The sequence below is a fragment of the Delphinus delphis genome, chromosome 12 (genome assembly GCF_949987515.2).
Source record: "Delphinus delphis chromosome 12, mDelDel1.2, whole genome shotgun sequence".
Taxonomy (NCBI): Eukaryota; Metazoa; Chordata; class Mammalia; order Artiodactyla; family Delphinidae; genus Delphinus; species Delphinus delphis.
This window is the reverse complement of record NC_082694.2, coordinates 74,274,834-74,295,394: the sequence shown is the minus strand read 5'-3', so window position 1 is coordinate 74,295,394 and position 20,561 is coordinate 74,274,834.

Below are 20,561 nucleotides of genomic sequence, written 5' to 3'. Positions count from 1 at the left end.
AATGGGCTATATGGTGAGCTAAGGCATTTGTTTTTGGGGTCTCTTGTCTCTCTCTCCTGGCTACATCTCCAATGCTCCTGGCACCCACTTTCAGAGGATTTGTGCTTTTCCTTTTCCAAACATACTCTCAAAACCCAGAGATTCATCGATTCTTATAAATGACTGGGTCTGGTTTTCAGGTAGAGTTGCGGGGGGGAGGTGGAAAGAAATAAAACCCAAATAAAGAGAGAAAGTTCTGGTGACAGGATTCTTGACGTTGACCAGCATGTGAGGCCAAGGGCAGGGTCAGGGGGAAAGAATCTTTGGGTTCCCACCTCTGGACCCATTGCCTAGGGGCTGCTACTCTTGGAGGAGTGAACAAAGTTCTCCTACCATGCCTGGGATCAGGTGCTCAGAAAAGATTTTAGGTGCTGCAGCACTGTACCACTAAGTTGTGCTTTTGACTCAGTTCTGGGCATATCACGGTCCCTTTCCCTCCGTAGCCAACTGAATGAATTTGGGAAAGGGAGAGAGCCCCAGTGACTTGTGCTCTGACAAGCCCTTGGTCTCTTTGAGCTCCGGTGACAGGCAGCCAGACTTCAAAGGCCCTTGGTGCCCTTCTCCTTTTACCCTGCCTGTCAAGAGAGGCTGCGGAGGAGTGAATGCTGGGACTGGGGGAGGGCTGCGGGGAGTAGGTCTCCCTGACATTTGTCCTTCCCTCACCGCCGACAGCCAACTCAAGACCTGCTCTCTAGCCCGCTGCCATGGCTCTCCAACCTCTCACACCAGGGAGACAGCTCAGCCTCTAAATTTAGCAGGAGGAGGGGAAGGGGAGGTCAGGGTGTCCAGGGTGAGGGCTGAAGGTGGACACAGAATAAAAGAGACAGTGGACAAGCAGGGGGCAGTGAGAAAGAGAAGAGTGAGTGAGGGGAGGGCCTTCAAGTCAGAGTAGCCAGTACAGATTGAGAGAGATGAGAGGCTTTTAAGGAGTTTGTAAAAATGTAGTATGTGCATCTCTCACTGTTAGTACCAGGAGCTCTACTAACCTGTGCTAATGGGAGCGGTCAGTTTGCATTTGTGAGGAGGCTGAATTAGAGGTCTGTTTTAGTGCAGCACCAGGCTGCTTAAGCAGTCAGAGCTACTGTAACTGAAACGGGCCGATGACATTTCTGTTGAGTATAAGGCAAGTCAGTGGAGGGAGTACTTATTAAGCACTTATTATGAGCCAGGACTGGAATTTGCATGATTCATTACTTAACTCATTTAGTCTTACAACAGTTGGGTATTAATGGATTAAGGTGAGGCTCAACTTGCAGACTTTAAGTGACTGGTCTAGGATTGGGCTAGATTTGTCTGATCATAAAATGCTTTTTCCACTCCTGTAATAAATGAATGTGAATACTATGAAACCCCTCCCACCAGAATGCTAGTCTATGGCGCTAACCCCTTTCTTCATAAAGGTATCATTTTTTACCTTCTTTTTAATGTATATGACAGTGATTTGTCCTTTTAATTCTTGGCGATTTTGTTTACACTATTGCTTAATTTAGCAAACCATGTCTGTCTTGAAAGGGGTTCAGATAAGTTTCAGGAAGATTTCTTCATCAGATCAGAGCTGCGACTCTGAATCAAAGCACCTGTGTGGGTTGGTTGCTTCTATGAAAGCTTAAGTCTTTAGTAACCAGTGCATACTACCTGAAATAATTTTAGTATATATCCTGAGAATCTCAGTGGGAAACTTTTGGGCAAGAGAAGCATTTGGATAGAAACATGTCCCTAACCAGGCAGGAACAACACATTCAGCCAGGAAACAACTGCAGTGTGGAAACAATATACATCCTCTTTATTCTGCAGTTCTCCAAGGAAGAATTTTTTTAAATGGCTAAACGACAAGATTCAGATTATTATGAAGTATGTTTATTGTTGCTCTAGCACCACCTGTTGCTTGGCAACCAAGAGTTTGAACAGTCATCAGTGCGAGGACCAACATTTCCAGGTCCTCTGTCTGGCTCAACTGGCATCAGTGTGTGGCTTGGCACTGGACAGTAGATACTCAGCTGGCCTCTGCTTCATCCCAGAAAGTTGCTTAGCAAACAGTAGTCACTTACACACATGCCTTCCTGACCAAATACTCAGATGAGTGAAGGAAGGATTGTCCTAAAAGCATCTGACTTTTTTTAAACTAACCTCCCAATGAATCTTGGAAGTGGTTTTTAAAAAGGAAAGAGTGGAGTAGGCTTTTGAAAGGAGTGTGTGTGTGTGTGTGTGTGTGTGTGTGTGTGTGTGTGTGTGAGAGAGAGAGAGAGAAGGAGGAGAGGGAGGGGAAAGGTGAAGTCATGGGAAGGGGAGAAAGAGAAAGGTTTGAGGGCTTGTGGGTTCTGTTTGCAGTCACCATCCTGTCAACCACATATGCCTCCATGCAGGTCACTCTGCAGGTCAGGAGCCTAGCCATCCTCCACTCCAGCATCCTGCTTTCTCTGCAGTTCACATGATCACTGCTGATCCCCCACAGTGCCTGGGGGTGGGTTGTTAGCTCTCTAACAGGTTAAGCTCTGCTTCTCCTACCTTGTAGGTGAGATGCTGACCTCCAGAGAGTCTGGAGCACAGGATTCCTTGCTCTGAACCTTGATATATCCACATGAGCAGTGCAGGCCTAGTTGTTGTGCAAGAAGTGACTGCGGCATTATGAAATACGGCTCATTTCTAGCTAACATGCATTGTTTCCCCTGCAGCTCTTTTTATGTTAAAACCTGTCTCTTCCAGTGTTATCTGATGGTTTCCTAGGAGATGCCCCCACCGGCAGTGCTCTCCGCAGATGCCAGAGTTGGATATTATCAATAAGCACTAAATATCTGCTTTGTTCACTCAGCACTGCTCTGCCCTTTCTCCCTGGGCTGGTGGCTAGTTTCTCACAAGGGTCCCTAATGGCTGTGCAGAGAGAGAGGTAAAGGCTAAATGTATCTGCCTTCCCACATCTTCCTCAGGCAAGAGCTGGGCTCCCAGTCTGCTCTGATAGATTTACTCACTGGTAACTTCCAAGCTAATGTAAAAATTTTGTTTGTTGCTGAGACAAAATTGGTCACGGAAACATTGCCAGATTTCATATGCAGGAGAACGGAGACCCCTCCTTCAGAAGGGTAGGTTACGTTACTTTTCCTCTTTATACCTCAACTTCCGCATGGAACTTATGTGGTACCATCTAGAGGCATCAGCAACAGCTACTGGAAACTTCAAGTAGGGAGCTTTACTTCTTGTTTCTTAGTCTTTGACAGAAAGGTCCAAATATAGCTCCAGGCTGGCTTTCCATAATGTGATGAGAAGACGGTGTCCCAGAAGTTTGAGGGAGCTGCTGTCACCATGGGAAGAGGGCTTGACAACTTGGGCAGTATCCACACAAAGATACAATTTCTAATGTGTCAAAATTGCTTTTTCTTAGAAGCCCTGATTATATTAACACATTCTCTGTCTGATCTGATTGTCTCTCTTAGAAATGTTCTTCTTACAACTGTAACCAAAGCCAATCAAATTATATTGAGATCAAGAAATAAATACACCCTTTAGGGAAAAATGTTTGCATACATATTACTTCTGGAACTAAATTTAAAGGTAAATCACAGATATCATGGTTCAGCACTAGATTTTTGAGGCGAGAAGTGGTAGAAGATAACAAACGGGAACTGAAAAGAAACAACAACTATTAAAAGAAAATGTGATTATTGATGAGTATCCGAAAGTAAAATGCAATTTAACCTATTTCCTTTATGGGAAAAGTACAGGAAATAAAAGAAAGGTAGTAGACCATTATTTGATTAAGTGAAACAAATAATCCCAAAAGACCAGCGTTTACTCCAAAAAGAAAACCTCCTCCTTATCTTCTCCCTTCCCCAGCTCTGTCTGGGAATCCATGGAGAGAGATGTATTTGTTTGAATTCATGACAGAGTTCTCCAAAATACAATGAGCAGAAGTGCTTGAAAAGGTAACAAAGGCTAAACCTACAGTTCAGCTGTTTGCAAACAGAGTTATACTATCAATGCTCTGACAGCTTCATTTATCCATCCTTTAATCATAGATCTTTGTCACTGAGTCAGCCAGCTGTGTGGTTAAAGTTAAAGATGACATCATGCCATCATGGGCAACACGCTGAACCCAATTCTTGTGCCTGGAACAAATCTACACAAAGTGCTGCCTGGAGGCTCTATCCAGACCATCCTCAAAGCTCTAACCTTCTAGTTATTGAGGAAGGTTTGACTCCTGGGGCCTCTGAGCTGTCATTCTACCTGCAGGCCTGGAAGAGGACAGCTCCATGTGGCAGCTCCTGTGTATTTGAATGACATCTGACAAATACTGTAAAAACACAGTCCATTTAAAAAATTTGCTGGATCCTCATTTTGCTTTAGCCTATTAGATTGAATCAGATACAAGTTATTTGAAGTGAACTTTAACATTATAAGTATTATATTAATGTGGTAAAAAAAGCTAATCATTTTCTTTAAATTCATTTTGAAAAGGGGACAGTAGTAAAGGGTATTAACATTTATTGAGGCCTTATATGTGCCAGTACATTATACAAGTTAACTTACTTAATCCTTAGGGTCACCCTGAAAGGAAGGTATTATTATCATCATTTTATAGATAAGGAAACTGAGGTGCAGAGGAGTATAAGTGACATAACTAACTCCATGCAACTCATCAGTGAGGGAGCCAAGATTCATTCATGTGTGCGTCTGCTTCACCATAAAGCAGGTGCTCTTTCACCTGTGCTCTGCTGCATTCCATATAAGCCTCCACTGAACTCCAACTTCATTCGGTTGGCAAGCACTGACGACAGACATTTCTCTAAGAGGTCATTTGGTTGCTTCTGTATTCAGAGATATCCTAAAAGTTATTGAAACAGGGATTTGACTCCATCGTTAAACATTTCCTGGGCAAAAGACCCTGTTTCTGGCCCTTACTAAGTACACAAGTTGAATTTGTAGTCAAACCAGTGATGCTGTCAGGATTTTTCAAACACAAAAACCTATGAATGGTCATATACACTTGGCTTCAAAAATACTCTGCTCTTCCGAAGAGCAACCTACATTGGCCTGCCAAGAGACAGAGACTGCTGGGGGCTGTTTGGCTGGAGGATTTGATTGTTGGTCAAGGGATACCAAATAAGAAACAGGATGGTGTCGTGGGAGGAGGGGCCTGGCTCTGGACACCAAGAACTGTGGATTCCAACATAGAATGGCCTCTTGGGCTGCTGTGCAAATTTGCAAAAAATACTTAATCCCCTGGGCCTGTTTCCTCATCTGGTAAATTAATGTATCTATTTATGGAATTATTGTATGGGAATTATATAAGTAAAGCACATAGTAATATTATTAGATTTTATCACCATTATTATTTGTCACCCAAATCACTCAGCTTTGCTGTCTTCAATACTCAGCACTTGCATTCATGTCCCATTTCTGGTGCTGGTAGAAATGAAACTTTTGTACTCCCCACCAGAGAGGGCTATTTATTTTTCATCATTGACTGCCAGGAACCCACAAGATCCCCATTTGCCTATCCAAAGATACCTGATTATTCAATGTTTTATGTTACTAAATCGGGGTCTACTTTGTTTGATTTTTGTGTTGTTTTTTAAGTTTTTTTTTTTTTTTTTTGATGTGGACCATTTTTAAAGTCTTTATTGAATTTGTTACAATATTGCTTCCGTTTTCTGTTTTGCTTTTTTGGCTGCAAGGCATGTGGGATCTTAGCTCCCCGACCAGGGATTGAAACCGCAGCCCCTGCACTGGAAGGCAAAGTCTTAACCATTGGACCACCAGGGAAGTCCCAATAGGGGTCTACTTTGAAAACAGTGAGGCCTTAAGGAGAAATTAGGTCATGCCCTGAACTCAAACCATTTAGAAATTTCAATTTGCTGCACTCTTCTCTCTGCCCCTCTTATCTAAGAGAAGAGGCACATTGTGGCTTTTGACTCAATAATAGGACCCATATTAGTAGGAAAGAAAGTTCAGAAGCAGAGGGAGAACTCTGGCAGAATGGGAGAAAAGGCAAATGGCTTTTTCAGAAACGTGCTGCCAAATACCTTTGAATTGATGACAGCACCGCTGAGAATGTCTCCCAACATGTAGGAGAGCAACATAAGCAACATGAGCAGCCATTCTGCTTTATAAAGCCTCAGAGACGTGCCTCTGGAGAAATGAGCCAGAGGTGAATAGAAATGGATGAAAGAAGAACAAAAGGCTTTAACTGATCAGTGAGAGCCAATAAAAGCCCAGGTCCCCAGCTTGGAGTTTCCACAGGGTCCCGCCGCGCCTCAGTTCTCTCTGTTGCTGGTTCCACGTGAAACCAGAGGAGATGGCTGGAGAGTTATGTCATCTCAGACCAGTCACTTGTGCAAAAGGATCACCATCGGGAAGAAATGTACTAGTATTTGAGGGAAACAAGTCAGAAGTCAGTGTTCAAGGTGGGGAATTCCTGAGCTGCGTTAACTCTGAGAGAGACAGTAGACCGCAAGTCAGAATGAGGCTCCAGGTTAGGGTTTGCCCTTGTTTGGGTCTGGGTAGCCTGTCAGACAGCCTGGGCATGGGGGGCAGCAGCCGACAGGGGGCTATGAGGCATCCTGTTGTCTGGAGTCGTCTGAGGAAGATGGGCTGTCCCTAAAGGGCCCACAGGTTTTTCAAAAGGTTTGTCATGATTCAAGTGTTATTGGAGGGACAGTGGTGCCCAATGGCTGGACCACCATTCTGGATCTCTCCTTGAGGTGACTAACCCAGTAATAGAGAAGCACTCTGTCACTGGTCAGGATATAGCAGTGGTTCCCGGCTTCTGGTCATGTCCTAACACTGGTGGAGCTCCAGCAACAAAGTGAGTCATCTTAACATTTTATGCTGTGCCTTTTGCTTCAGGCTCTGCCTCTGTCATGAGGCATCTGTAGGCGCCACTTGACTCCTAGGTGACATGCTGAGGTCAGGAAACCAATTCTCCATTCCTCTGTAAGTGTTACATAATACAAAGAGACCCAAGGAAGATACCTGTCTCCCTGTTCATTCCATCGTGGGTCATGACCTTCAAATATATCCTGTCTGCTCAGTCCCATCTCCCTTCTTTACATACCCTGGTGAAAGGTGTGAATTCAGGTTCTGTCTAGCCTACCTCCTCACCCCAGCTCTCGTTTTTACCTCAGATTTTTAGAGTCCACCCCCAGCCCCTGTTTATTAATATTCTACCCAATCTTGCTGTCAAAAGTCAATATGAAAGCCTTCCTCGTGAAGGTAAATGACTGACATCATTTAAAAGCATGATCTTTCTCAAGGATATTTGCAATTGAACAGGGTGGCAGTGTCCCTAACAGACCAATGCGTCTTTACTCTTTTCTGTACCTGCTTATTCATGCTTTCTGTTTACCCCTTCATTTCTACAACCACACCTCTGTCCTCTACTGCCCCCCCCCCAAACTGATTGCCACTTCTTCAACTATTAATTCATCTCCTGAATCAGTTTTTTTGTCCTTGCTCTTTATCTCCTCTTTGGTTTCGACAGCTGTTTGGTATCCCAGTGTCAGAATGGTTTCTTTTGTTTCCAGTCCCTAAAATCTACCCATAGGTATCACAGTATCTAAATTTTCACTATCACTAGACAAACCTAAAACCTTGAACCTGAATTAGGATTTTCCAGCCACAAGCTACATACATCCCTTCTTCCCCACTTCCTTACCCAACTGAACTTCCCTCAGTCTTAATTGGACTCGCCAATAGCTTCTACTCTTCAAATTGAATTGAATCCACTTTGAATTTATCTGAATCTTCATTGCCTGAATTTCATCACCATTTGTGTGTCAAAGATTCTCAAATCAGTATACAAGACTCCATATGCCCTTATCTTCTTCAGAGTCTGCCGTGCCATCTCCTTCCTCAAAGAGTACCATCGTTATAAGGATGACTAAAGAAGGTCAATGAACGAAGCAGACCTGCATCTCAAGGGAAGCCTGGATTTGGGGGAGCTATGGATCTTTTGAGCAATTGGATGTCATGATCCCACCTGTCTGAGTGTTGTGTCTTTTCATCTATCCAATCCAAGACACCTCTGTCACTTGAGGAGACTCTAAGCAGGGATTTACTGTGACTGCCACCTGGAAAGGTTGAGAGATTTAAGTGCCCCAACTCACAAAGAGGCAGCTCAAGTGAAATAAACATTGTGACATTTAAGAAGCAAAAAGAGCATTTACTTTGGGTTGGATCTGTCACTGCATATCACCATAATGGACTGCTCTGTGCCCACTGTGAAGTCCCAGGTGATGAGCTGCAGCCAGTGACAGAGCTGGCTTTGAGTCTGCAGACCTGTGCCTTTGGAGCCTGGTACTTGAGTTTCTCATACGTTATATGTAATTCCTTCCTCCTGCCTTGCATGTAACACAGTCTTCACAGTGTAGCCCACAGGATAGTGGGTCTACTTTGGAGGTGTCCTCAGCTCTTTCAGGAACCCCAGTGAGCTCCAAGCCTGCAGGGCACAACTTTTCTTGTGGATTCTCATACCATAGTCTTCTGGGAAATTCAGAATGATCCCGCCATTCTAAGATGGTCAGTGTTCGCTTAAATTCACCTTAATATTTAGCCCACATTTATGAAGCATGTGTTAAATTTAAAGCACCGTGCTTAGGCACGTATATACAGAACCAAAAAAGACATGGATACTGTCCTCAAGAAATAACTTAAATTAGTGACCTAGAGAGTAATGTACACATGCCCATAAATAGTGAAAAGTGTAACAAGTATTATACTACAAATAATAACCAAAACCCATGAGAACACAGATGAAGGAATAAGGAATTCTGGCGAAGAAATAGGCAGGCAAAGGTTGAGGAAAATGTCTTAGAGGAACTGGCATTTGAGCTGTGCCTTGAAGAACAGATATATCTAGATGGGCAGAGATGAGGAGAGGGATTAGAGGGGGAGGGAACAGTGTGAGAAAAAGGCTATGGTCGGACCGGGGGCAAAACAAGAATGTGGAGTCTAGATGTCTGGGGTGGGAGGGGAGACTGGAGGTGCAGCATCCAAGGGAGGTTGAATAGGCCTCAGGTTTAATGTTCAATAAATGCCAACATTTGTGCAAAGCACAGGGTTAGCCTTTGAGAAAGGAAGGAGGGATATGGAAGGTATCCTTTTGTGGCCAGGAAGTAGAAGCCACACAAATTCAAAGGCTGCTTTCAGAGCTGTGAGTGGACCCAGAGCTGTCCATGCCTGTGGGTTTTTTATTGTTTGAGTTCTTTCTGATCATCTCTCTTTCTCCTGGAATTCTGAATGCTCACCCTGTCTTTTCTTCATTCATTGAACCCTGATGATGTGAACCATCATGACCCTTCCTAGTCCCCAGTTCTTGTCTAGGTTGTTGACTCTGATTAGTTCTACAGCATCTAGTTCTCTGCCATGTAAGTGGTGACCTGATTCTTCTACGCTGTGGCCAGCCCTGAGTGGAGTGTGTCTTCATATAAAGAGAGACGTATTTTGCCTTGGAAATTCTTGCTTCTACTGCGTGTTTTTCTCTCCAGGCACTTACTTTGTTGTTATGCAGGCACACAGTTTCAATGCCTGGGATGGTTTTCAGTGTTATGGATGCACCAGGAAAAAAACACAACACAAAAACTGTCACAGTCAAGAGTTCCAACTTCAATGAGTAATGAAGTTGCATGAATTCCAGCTCGTGGTTCCAAAGGATTTCCATAAGCCTCTTGATTTCCAAATGAGAAAATCATGATAAGCAGTTAATTAGCTCTTTAAGGAAAGGCGAGCCATCACAGACACTGCTGTGCACTCCAAGCTCTCAGGAGGAGGCCAGCACCACATCCTGAAAAACATGCAGTGCAAGCATGAAAACAGAGTTCATATAAATGTAAGTAATGTCCTTTGACTTTTCATTAAGCTGGGCATGTCCCAGTTACCCCTTGGGGACTTTCTTAATGTTATCATGGCAACATACAATTAAGTCAGATTACATTTTTTATATGCAAGGAGAGGTGCTAAGATACCATTCTAAATTATTCATCAGTTCACTTTTCACAAAACAACCCCAGATATGACTTTAAGATGTCCAATATTAAAAAAAATAATTTGATATTGCTGTATCATGGAAAGAAGCCTTTCTTCCTTTCCCTAGGGAGAACAGAAGACTTAATGGAACTCCACGTGTGTTGCTGTGCTTATCACAGCTTACCGTATTACTTCGATTGATGTGGCAGATTGTGAACTCGAGAATTAACAGAAGTTTCTTCCCCAGGGCTGGAATATTCTGATTTCAGAATTATAGAGCCAGGGACAGTTTTGAAAGGGAGCTAAATCATTTTTCTCTCTTTTTCTCCCCTTTCCCCTACACCGTGTGTGTGTGTGTGTGTGTGTGTGTGTGTGTGTGTGTGTAGGTTTGACCCTTGGTTATCATGTCCTAGTCACTAAGGAGTCATTAAGGAGACTGATTAAATAAAGCCACCTTTACAGGGGCATCGTCCTAGGGAGCCTTAAGCACCGCCTATACCACCCCCACCCCCCCCCACCCCCGCCCCTGGCGCCGCAACACACACACTTAGTCTTTAGAACAAAACTCCTGTCTCAAAGGAGAGAGAATGCATTGGGATGCTGAGTTATACAGCTAGAGGCCGGCCCCAGTGGCATAAGGTTTAGTGTGGGGAGACACTCATTTATGGGTCTCTTGTGCTCCTATACATCTTGCCGGGTGTGCCAAGATTGCGAGGCCTTGAACATTCTTTATCTAGGCCATTTTTCAAGGTTTGTTCGCAGCATGTAACCTTGAGGGACGAGGTAATGTCTCCTCCAAGATGGAGAGCAGGTTTTCTTACACGTTTCTATAAAGAGATGGGTTCCTCTGGCTCAGTATTCCTCTCTTGTAATGCAACCCACTTCCTGTGCATCCATCTAGGTCCACCTGTTCTGCCCCTGAGGGAATTGAGGCTCTGTGATCCATGCTAACCCTCTGGCTACTGCTTTTGTTGTGAGTAACAAAGTCATTTGTCTCTGACTCAAGAAAGCATTCATGAAATTGTGGCAAGTTAAATTGTTAGCTTGCAGATAGGGTAACATCTCAGACCCTTTGCACACCCTGACAGTTAATGTGTAATGCTGTGGTTGCCTTTTCCTTCCCCTGTCTCTTCTGAAGATATAGTTCTTCTTGCTGGAATATCCTACTACTGTATACCATCCTCATGTGTAGGCCAAAGTCTGAGTAGAAGCCTTCTTTCTAAAGATCTCAAGAAGCATAGTCTGTTATTGGCCTCTAAGAAATAAAATGCCATGCATAAATCCCGATTGTGCCAGGTCTTCTCTGTCATGGGTATACTTGATAAGTCTTGATTTATTCACCCCTTGTTGTCAGGGTAGAAAGAATCTGATGTGTGGCTAATGCTCGCTGCCTGGGTCTCACATGTCGAATTTTTTGAAATCATGTATTGGTGAGGAGAAGTTCAGGTATATTATTAAGTACGTACTTCTGGGCCCTGTCCTCAAATTCAGATTCAGGTTACTCTGGAAGCTGTGTCTTTGGAAGTTACTTTGATGGCAGGGCACGAGACACTGATTTGTAGGCATTGCTGTTGTTTTACAGGTACATGTGGACACACACAGGGATGAGCTGAGGAGCAATTGCCTCTCTCCCTTCCAGTTATTTTCCAGCAGGAAATACTCATGTTTGTTTTGAGAAGGAGTGTGGGTCTTCTCCAGCTGGGAATACCCCTTCTCCAGCTGAAATGGTAGCTGGTATTATTATGTCCTACTTCTGAGGGGCCAGCCTTGCAAACACAGCTACAACTATCTAAACCATCACCAACAGCAGTTCTTCATATGGTAATTGACTCCTATGTACTGGGTACCTTAAATCTATGATCTTTAAGTTCATAGCAACCATGAGAAGTGGGTATCGTACTGCTCACTCTATACCCAAGGAGAGAGGAACGAACTCAACAGGACTCATCACTTCTGAGTACCCAAGCTAGGAGCTGAGTACCAGACCCAGAGCTGTCTGAGTTTAAAACCTTTCCTTCTTGTTCTGGTACCTCTCTAATCCTACTTTCTTCATAAAGGCTTAGCAAGATGAGATGTGGTCTGTGAAATTCATAAAGACTGTCATTTTGTACTTCAAACACCTCTGAAGAATCTATATCACTTATAGAATATAGTCTTCCTGTCTTTCAGTCAATTCCTCTTTCTAGCTACCTTACCTACTATTTACCCACAAACAGACCTTAAACCTTAGCCAAATGTAAATATTAATAATTCCCTGTAGTGTTATCAATTTTTCTCACTCTGTGCTTTCAGTCAGGTGCCCCCAGATTCAAATAGTCCACATTTTCTTAAAATCCCACCCACCTTTAAAGATCTCAAATCAAATATTACCTCTGTGAAGCCATTCCTGATCCCACAACTGAATGTGAACGTTCTCTTTTTTTGACATGACAGTTCTATGTTTAAGGTCCTGATTGCACACTGCCTTAGTGCACCTACCTTATTATAGACTATGTGCTTCTGAAAAGAAGGTTGTTCCAGAAGCCCAGATCTTCATGTGCTTTGGATCCATATATCCTGCTGCCTACTAAGTATCTCCCCCTAGGAATCCCAGACTCCTTTTGCTCCATCAGTTGTTACATCCATTCATTTAATCCTGTTGTGTCTATTGCTTGAATACTTCTCAAATCTAATACTTGGCCTCCATTTCTGTTGTAATGTCCCAAGTCCAGGTGACCATCATTTGCCACCCAGATTACCATGGCAGCCTTCCTTCTAACTGACCTCCAGACTTCCAGGTTTGCCTCATCTAAATTGATCCTCAATACTAGAATCAGAGGGAGCAATGCAAAAATTGCAAATCTGACACGTCAGTCTCCTGCTCAGAAAACTCTCAAGCTCAGAAATTGCCTTTAGGATAAAATCTAAACAAGTGGTTTACATGCCTTTTCTTTGGGTGAGTCTTTTATACCTCTCTAGCCATATCTTTCACAGTTTCTCCCTCTTACCCTTTATGCTTTGGCTATTCTAAACCCCATTCAGTTATTTAGATAAGCAATGCTCATTCCCACATATTGTGGTCACTGCTTCTGCCCCTTCCCCAGCGCATACATTTTTGCCTGGTCACTCCTCTGCTGTATCTCGGTTTAGATAAAACTTCTGAGACACTTTCTCTGACCTCACAAAGACTGGACTTGGTCCTCTTCAAGGTCCTCTTTAACACTCTCTGCTCCCCCATCACAGCAAAGTGTTAGAATTTCTGCTTTAGTGGCCTGTCTCCCTCACTGTACTGATTAGAATGTATCCATTAAAACCTAGATGTCTATGGAATTCTTTCCTGCATGGTGTTTGGGCCTTATGTTACTATGATCCTCCATGGAGCCCAGTGCATGGAAGACATACTAAAAAATTGTCCTTTTGCTTATTTGAAAAGAAAGCAGGTATTTCCAATCTTAAATGCTTGCAACCAGTCACACAGATTATTAGAGATATTCTTGAATCTTAATTGCCATAGTTTTTGGTTGGTTTTTGTTAAATTAATGCTGTCTTGGTGGCAAGCAAGGGTTAATAGCTATTTAAAAAGGACCCAGAGAAAGTAGGGAAGAACATGTCTGTGTTCATGATGACATTAATTTATGAGGAAGGGTTGGAGGAGCAAAAGCCAATCAAATACTGGTTGCCAAATGATCATATATCACACAATTTACGAGGCAGTCAAAAGTGTTATTAAATTGGAGACCAGAACAACCTTCTTAATTCATCCTTATGACAGTGATTGTAATGACTCTAAGAACCTGAGTTCATTTATGAAAGGTCTTTCATTTTTAAGCATTACATTTATTGAATTTAAAAGAAAACTTGTCCTAAAATATATACAGTTAAAGCATAATAAAAATGCCTCAATAATAAATCCATATTCAATACCTGGGTCAACATCAGCGTCTGTTGATGCTGGCATGCAATGGATTCTGGTTTTCAAAAATCTGATATCAATGCATTTTTCTCTATAAAACAAAATAATTTTCAGATTTCACTTTAGTAATTTTGCTTTTTTTGTCTTCTGTTTTATGCTCCCGTGGCCCCAGCATCTCTTGCCAGAGCCTCGTTTTTCTATTCTGGTAACTCTGGAGAAGTTGCTGGGCAACAGTGGGCCCCTCCTTAGTCATTCTGCTTTGCAGGTGAAGCCAGCACCCGTAAACCCAAGAAGAGCCCTGGTTAAGGACATGGGCTTGTTCTTATGACTGTTTTGAGTCTCACTGATCCCTGGCCTTGTGGACTCAAGTGAAAACTGCAAATACAGCATCACCTTCATTTCTGGTGTTGGCTCCTAAGGGGCTGGGACAGTGTTGGGTACAGTAAGCTTGCAGTAAGCTCCTTAACCCAGCCTTTAGCCCCAGCTCTAAACACAAAATGAATGCTCAATAACTCTTATGGCATGAGTAAAAAATACTTTTATTTATTCTATTTTTTGATTTCTTGACTTCTGTAATCCACTAGTTATGCTGTCAATTCAAGACTGATGCAGATAAGGACCAACCTATGGTGCATTTCTCCACTGGGTCTGTCCTGCTCAGGGCATTGCTGTACTTTGCTGGAGTCATCAGGGCCGGATGGGCTGTGCCAAATCTTGTGTGTTCTGTGGGCTCTGGCCTTCATTCTTAGAGCAGTAGCTCCCTCAGTGGCTGCTCATCAGTCTGTGGTAGCAGAGTTTCTGTCATTGTGTTGGGGTGGCTCTTAGTCGTCTGCAAAAGCTAGGCACCCTGGAGGATAAGGTAGCTTCTAGAATCTCAGATGAGATTCTGTCTCCCAAATGAATACATTTATAAGGGCTCTCAAATTGGGACATGGGCTCTGAGAGGGCCTGGTAGCAACTGGCTTAGATTGTGGCTATGTGATCTGAAAGGGTTAAACAAACAGGCCCAAGCATGTGCATGAGACCACACTTAATAATTTCCCATACCTTTCCTACCATTCTTCCACTCTGCTTCTGGATCCATGCCACTTTTATCCCCTTGGTGATGCCACCTGGCTTTTGGTTGGAGGGTTGGAAGCAGGGAACCAAAAAGAGTCTAAAAATGTGATGTCTGAGCTGAACTTGAAGAGTCAGTAAGAATTCTTTATACAAATAAGATTAGAAAGATGATTTGGGTAGAAGCAACAACTTAACCCAAGGCAAGGAGATGAGAAATAATAAGGAATATATGGAGAATTTCCTTGAAATAAGTGGGAGGCAGGAGTGGATAGAATTGAGGATACAGAGTTATGACTGAATTATTGGGGACCTGTTAGGTGGTGCTAAAGATCATAGACTTTCCTCTGAAGTTAATGAGGAAATGTTGGAGGGATTTAAGTGGTGGTGTGTAATATGGTCAGGTCTTCATTTTTGAAAGGTCACTCACTCTGGCTGCAATGTGGAGGATGGAATTGAAAACAAGAGTCTGAGGAATTAGGAAGCTGATGCAGGAAGGTCCTTAAGAGACTCTGAGGCCCCCTGTGGATGACTTCCCTCTGCATCTCAGAGGACAGGTTTCCATCAGGTCACATGGTACCTCAGGCACCTTAGCCCTCTCCACCATCCAACGTGCCATGCCATGTCCTCTTCAGTGAAGTCTGGATCTCAGCCCAGGGAGGGGGATATTTATGATTGCCCTAGCTCAGCCCCTAGGAATAGTGGCTACTCATTATGTTTGCTATTCCAGTATTCTTTAGGGTTCTCTTTCACTCTTACTAGACAATTTCCCCTTTTTCCCCCAATCTCATGTTAATACTTCTTTATATTAAACTTCAAATTACCATTTGAATCACCATGTAGTTTCTGCCTCCTGATTGGACCCTGAATGATACAGAAGTGCTCCCTCCTCTTCTATTTTCCAAAAGAGTGTTTAAGATTGATATTATTTCATTTAAAAAATTCGTTCACAATATTTTCTCATTATTCTTTTAAAGTCTGTAGGATCTGTAGTGATATCACCCATTTCATTCCTGATACTGGTATTTTGTACTTTCTCTTTCTTCTTGATAAGTCTAGCTAGGGGTTTATCAACTTCATTAATCTTTCCAAAGAACAGACTTTTGTCTTTACTTTCTCCTTTATCTCTTTCAATTTCATTGAATTCTGCCCTTAATTATTATTTTATCTTCTGTTTATTTAGGGTTGAATTTCTTCTATTTACTTTTTCTAGCTTCTTAATGTGGAAACCTAGATAACTGATTATTTTATAATATAGGCATTTAAAGTGGTACATTTCCCTCTAAACACTGTTTTATCTGCATAGTACAAATTTTGATATGTTGTGTTTTCATTAGCAGTCAGTTCAAAATATTTTCTTATTTCTCTTGTGATTTTCTTCTTTGACTCATGGGTTATATAAAAGTATATTATTTAATTTCTGATTATTTGTTTTTTCCCCTAGATAGCTCACTGTTTATTGGTTTCTAATTTAATTCCTTTGTGATCAGAGAAATACTCTATAAAATTTCAACCTTCTGAATGCTATTAAAACTTATTTTATGGTAAAAAAAAAAGAGACACTGAGGCCTGAGCTAGAGCAATGGGATGGAGAGGAAGAGATGCTACTCCCATTCTCCCATTCGGTTCTTGTGCTCTCTAATTCTTCATTTCTGCTGAGGTGTCTGTGATTCCATTGCAGGCTATCTCCCTCCCCACCCAAGCAGTGATCAAAGCTTTGTGATAAAAGGTCAACCTCAATATTAAAATGTCACGAATCAGTAATGAGTGGAGCAGTAGTTTCAGGAGAATGCAGGCATTTTAGGGTCCCTAACATCATACTGTGTTGTTGGTTGTCCTGGTTATTTGTTCATAAGGCCTTTCATGGCTCTGATCCAGGGTGACTTTCAGGGCCTGATCTGTAGGTGCTCTGTATCTCTCTGCTTCATCCTGAGCTGCTCACCCAGCATATCTGACATCTCCAGGTACACTTACAGCACATGGAGAGGCTCCAAGGAGCTGCTAGAATCGAGTCCAAAATGCTCCTTATGAGAAATGGATGCCCATTGTTGTTCTCCGCTTCCACCAGCAAGCGTTGGGCACATTTGTAAAATTTGCTTGTCAGGTAACCCCATGTTTAGAGCTATTACTTTGATTCTTCCTAAAATTTTAGAATCTGTGACCAGTGATTTCTTCTTATACCTAAATATGAAAATCTCTCCAAGAATATCCTTGCTAATGTCCAGCATATGCTTGAAAATGTCCATCAACGGGGAACTTACTATATTTAAAGGAAGAACTGCTTACATTAGGATAATCTGTCTCTACTTACACTGTTAAAAATCTACATCTTTGTACTTTGCATACATTGAATTTTATTCTATTTTCTGAACCTACTAGAACACAACAGAACTGAGCATATTCATTGTCAACCTTCATGTTTTGCAGAGTCTTCTCTTCCTGAGGGTAGACATCCTCCATACCTGGGATTATTTCCCAAACTATGTGGTTTCTAATCTCTCTACTATTTTCAGTTTTCTTTGATATACTTCTTTTTAGTGTGGGCCCATCTAGATGGGGCAATTAGCATTCTTATAAATAATTCGATAAACCTGGTGGACATCATCTGCCAGTGATCTGAGGGGCAAAGCTCTGAGGGAAAGAAGCACAGGATAAGAAAAGGAGACAGGGAGGATGGGTTAACATTCAGGTCTCTCTCTTACACTGCAGACAGGCTTCTGCAATGTAGCAGTGTGGGGAGGGAGCAAGACCGTAGTCAACTGCAGGCTGCCCTCATTCCAGCTTTGCATTGATAACTCATTTGGTAAGAGGCACTCAAATATAAAACCCGAAAGAAAGCTTTTGATGGATGTGACTTGGGTTATGACATCATCCCTGAGCCTATCATTGCGACTAGAGGGATGGGGTAGCACATTGGGTGACACCTGTATTGTCAGACTTTCCTGTAGGTGGGGAGCGGGGGAAACACTGTGGTCTGAAGTAGGGGAAAGGCAAGTCCTCCAAAGTAAGAGGAGCGGTTTCCAGGAGAAGGGGGAAAGGATGCCTTGTCATTAAAATCGATTGATGTTCCCTACAGAGATTGAGGAAGAAACAGAGGTGGAGAGAGTGACTGAAGGGAATGCCAGATAAACTTATTCTTAAACTTCACAATTTAGCCAAAGTCATTGGAAGAGCCTAGTTTTAAATGCCAGAGGTCTGACCCTTTAAAACTTTTACTCTGCTCCTTCAAGAATGGCACCCACACAGCTAGGGTGTGTTTCCTGGAACAGCTTGTATAAGAGCAGGCTCCTGGGAGTCTGAGGTTCTGTCCAGGATAGATAATGGGACATTTTGGCTGTGTCCACCATCACTCAGATGATTCCCATTCTTCCCACAGAGTAGGGAGTATGTCAACAGGCTACTGAGATGATGTCCAACACTGTCTTCTAGACGGAAGCTGGGAAGAGAGGCTATCATCTGGTCCTGGCTCTGGAACCCTGGATTTTTATCCACCCTGAAAAATCCTCCTTGATTTCAGTTCACCTTTACATACCTAACGTTTGACCTTATAATTGAATGGCCACTTAAAGGAAATCTTAATAAGAAATTCCAGCCCAAATATCCCCCTAATGTGATGTTTTGAAAAGTTGTTTCAGCCTCTTTAAGCTTAATGCCTGCCTGTACTTGATTGTAATGATTTTCTCAATACCTCATCTCCCCAGAGCATTCATACATTGTAAGGACCTTCTCTTTGCTGCTTAAGCTATTTATTAATCATATTCTTTCCTATTCAGCCCTAACCAGGAGAAATGACAGTTTCAAGCATTTCTCAGTTACCCACTATAAATTGGCCCAATTATTATATGATCTTATAGACTATTCCTTGGGGTGTTTCACCCACTCCAGCCCTGTAATTGGTTTGCTAAAAAGGAAAATGGAGGAAAAAACCCTTGGGTCTTAATGCAGTGCTGTGGGGTTTTCTTGGAGCCTGTTTTCTCTTAAATGGTTAAAGGAGTTTTAGGTGTATATCATTATTGCAGCAATCACATTTAATGAACACAAATGTGCACCACAATTTTAGTGAGAATATCCCATTTTCGACATTTATAAACCTGGAAATTGAGGCTCTTTCTCTGTCTTCCCACGCAGGGAAGGCTGTGGGATTGAAAATCTAAATTGGATGCTGTAACCATTCCCTAAAGAGTGGAAAATACCCCCTAACAATCGGGATACTTGAGCATTATTTATTTTGTCTTTCTAGAAATACCTCTGAGGTGACTAGATGTTTGCCCAATATCCCTGCCTCATCCACAGAAGGAGAAGCCACTTTTAAGTTTTATAACTTGGGGGGTTGAGGGAACACAGTGCCCTTATGAGATGCCAGAGGCTGAGTCTTGGGGACACGTGGATGGAGAGCAGGGGAGGACAGTGGGGGTGTAAACTTCATCAAGCAGGTGATTTCATGGCTTGTATCCTAGAGTGGTCGTCACCACTGAGGATTCCAGGAACTAGCACGCTGTGCCCTGTGGCTTTGGGACCTGGATTTTACATCATTGGGCTATTTTTGGAAAAGCAAATTACAAGTTGGAGATGGTACTATGTGAGAGAGTTAAGGAAGCCTCCGACTTGTCTTAACATTTCCAACTTCCTTCAAGACACAGTTCAGGTTTTCTGCTGACCCAAAAGTCATTTTTGAATTCTAGGCTGAATTAGTGACCCTCAGCACCATATGCCTTCTAGCACCCATGACATTGTATTGAAATGATGTGCTTATGTCCGATTTCCTTTCCAAGGCAGGGACTGTCTTATTACCCTGTGTATCCCTGACATATGGCACAGGGCCTGGTCCTGTAGGTACTTAATAAGTATGGAATCTGATGTGGGCTTAGGGCTTGGTATCCAGGAGAGCCCTCTCAGCAGAACCACAGCAAAGTTTTCATAGTCATAGACGACATGGGGCAGAGGGTGAAGGATTTTTCTCAAGTGATATTTTCCTTCTGGGGTTTTGATAAGGAATGCAAAAAAAGAGGGAGCTGCTATTTTGGGACGTGGGCCTAGCCTGCTACATTAGCTTTGCAGGGGCATGGGGGGCAGTTGTAGCGCCAGCAGAGGTGTGCACTGGGCTTATGGAAGCAGGAAGGTCTCCTAGATGGGGTAAGGGGAAGGCAGACTGGTGTCAGGAATCCTAGACAAAGACCCTCTCCTCAGCAATCAAAGAGCTGCTGCTCATAGGTTATGCTTGGTGACATTGGTGGCCCCTTTGTAATCTGCAGGAGTTTTGCTGACTCCCCAAGTTATTTGGGGGCATCCTTTTATTCTTAATGTTGGAATGGGTCCCTTTAGAGACATAGCCCAGTAGTCATTGCCTCCTTTATTAGATCATGTGGCCTCCTTGGCATTGCTATAAATGTAGAATGATGGGTAACTAGCTGACCTTCTAAGGCCCCAGTGCCAGGGTTAGAATGCCAGGTCTTTTCCTTAAAGTTGCCACAGTAATTGGCCTCATCTATTAAACGTACTGTATCATCCTTCACTGCCGTGCATTTACTTATGCATTGTGGAAGGGTTTAAATAACTTTTACTTCTAAAAGCCTTTTCCAAGTCCTCCAGCATTACTAATAGAAATCCCAAGGAGTAA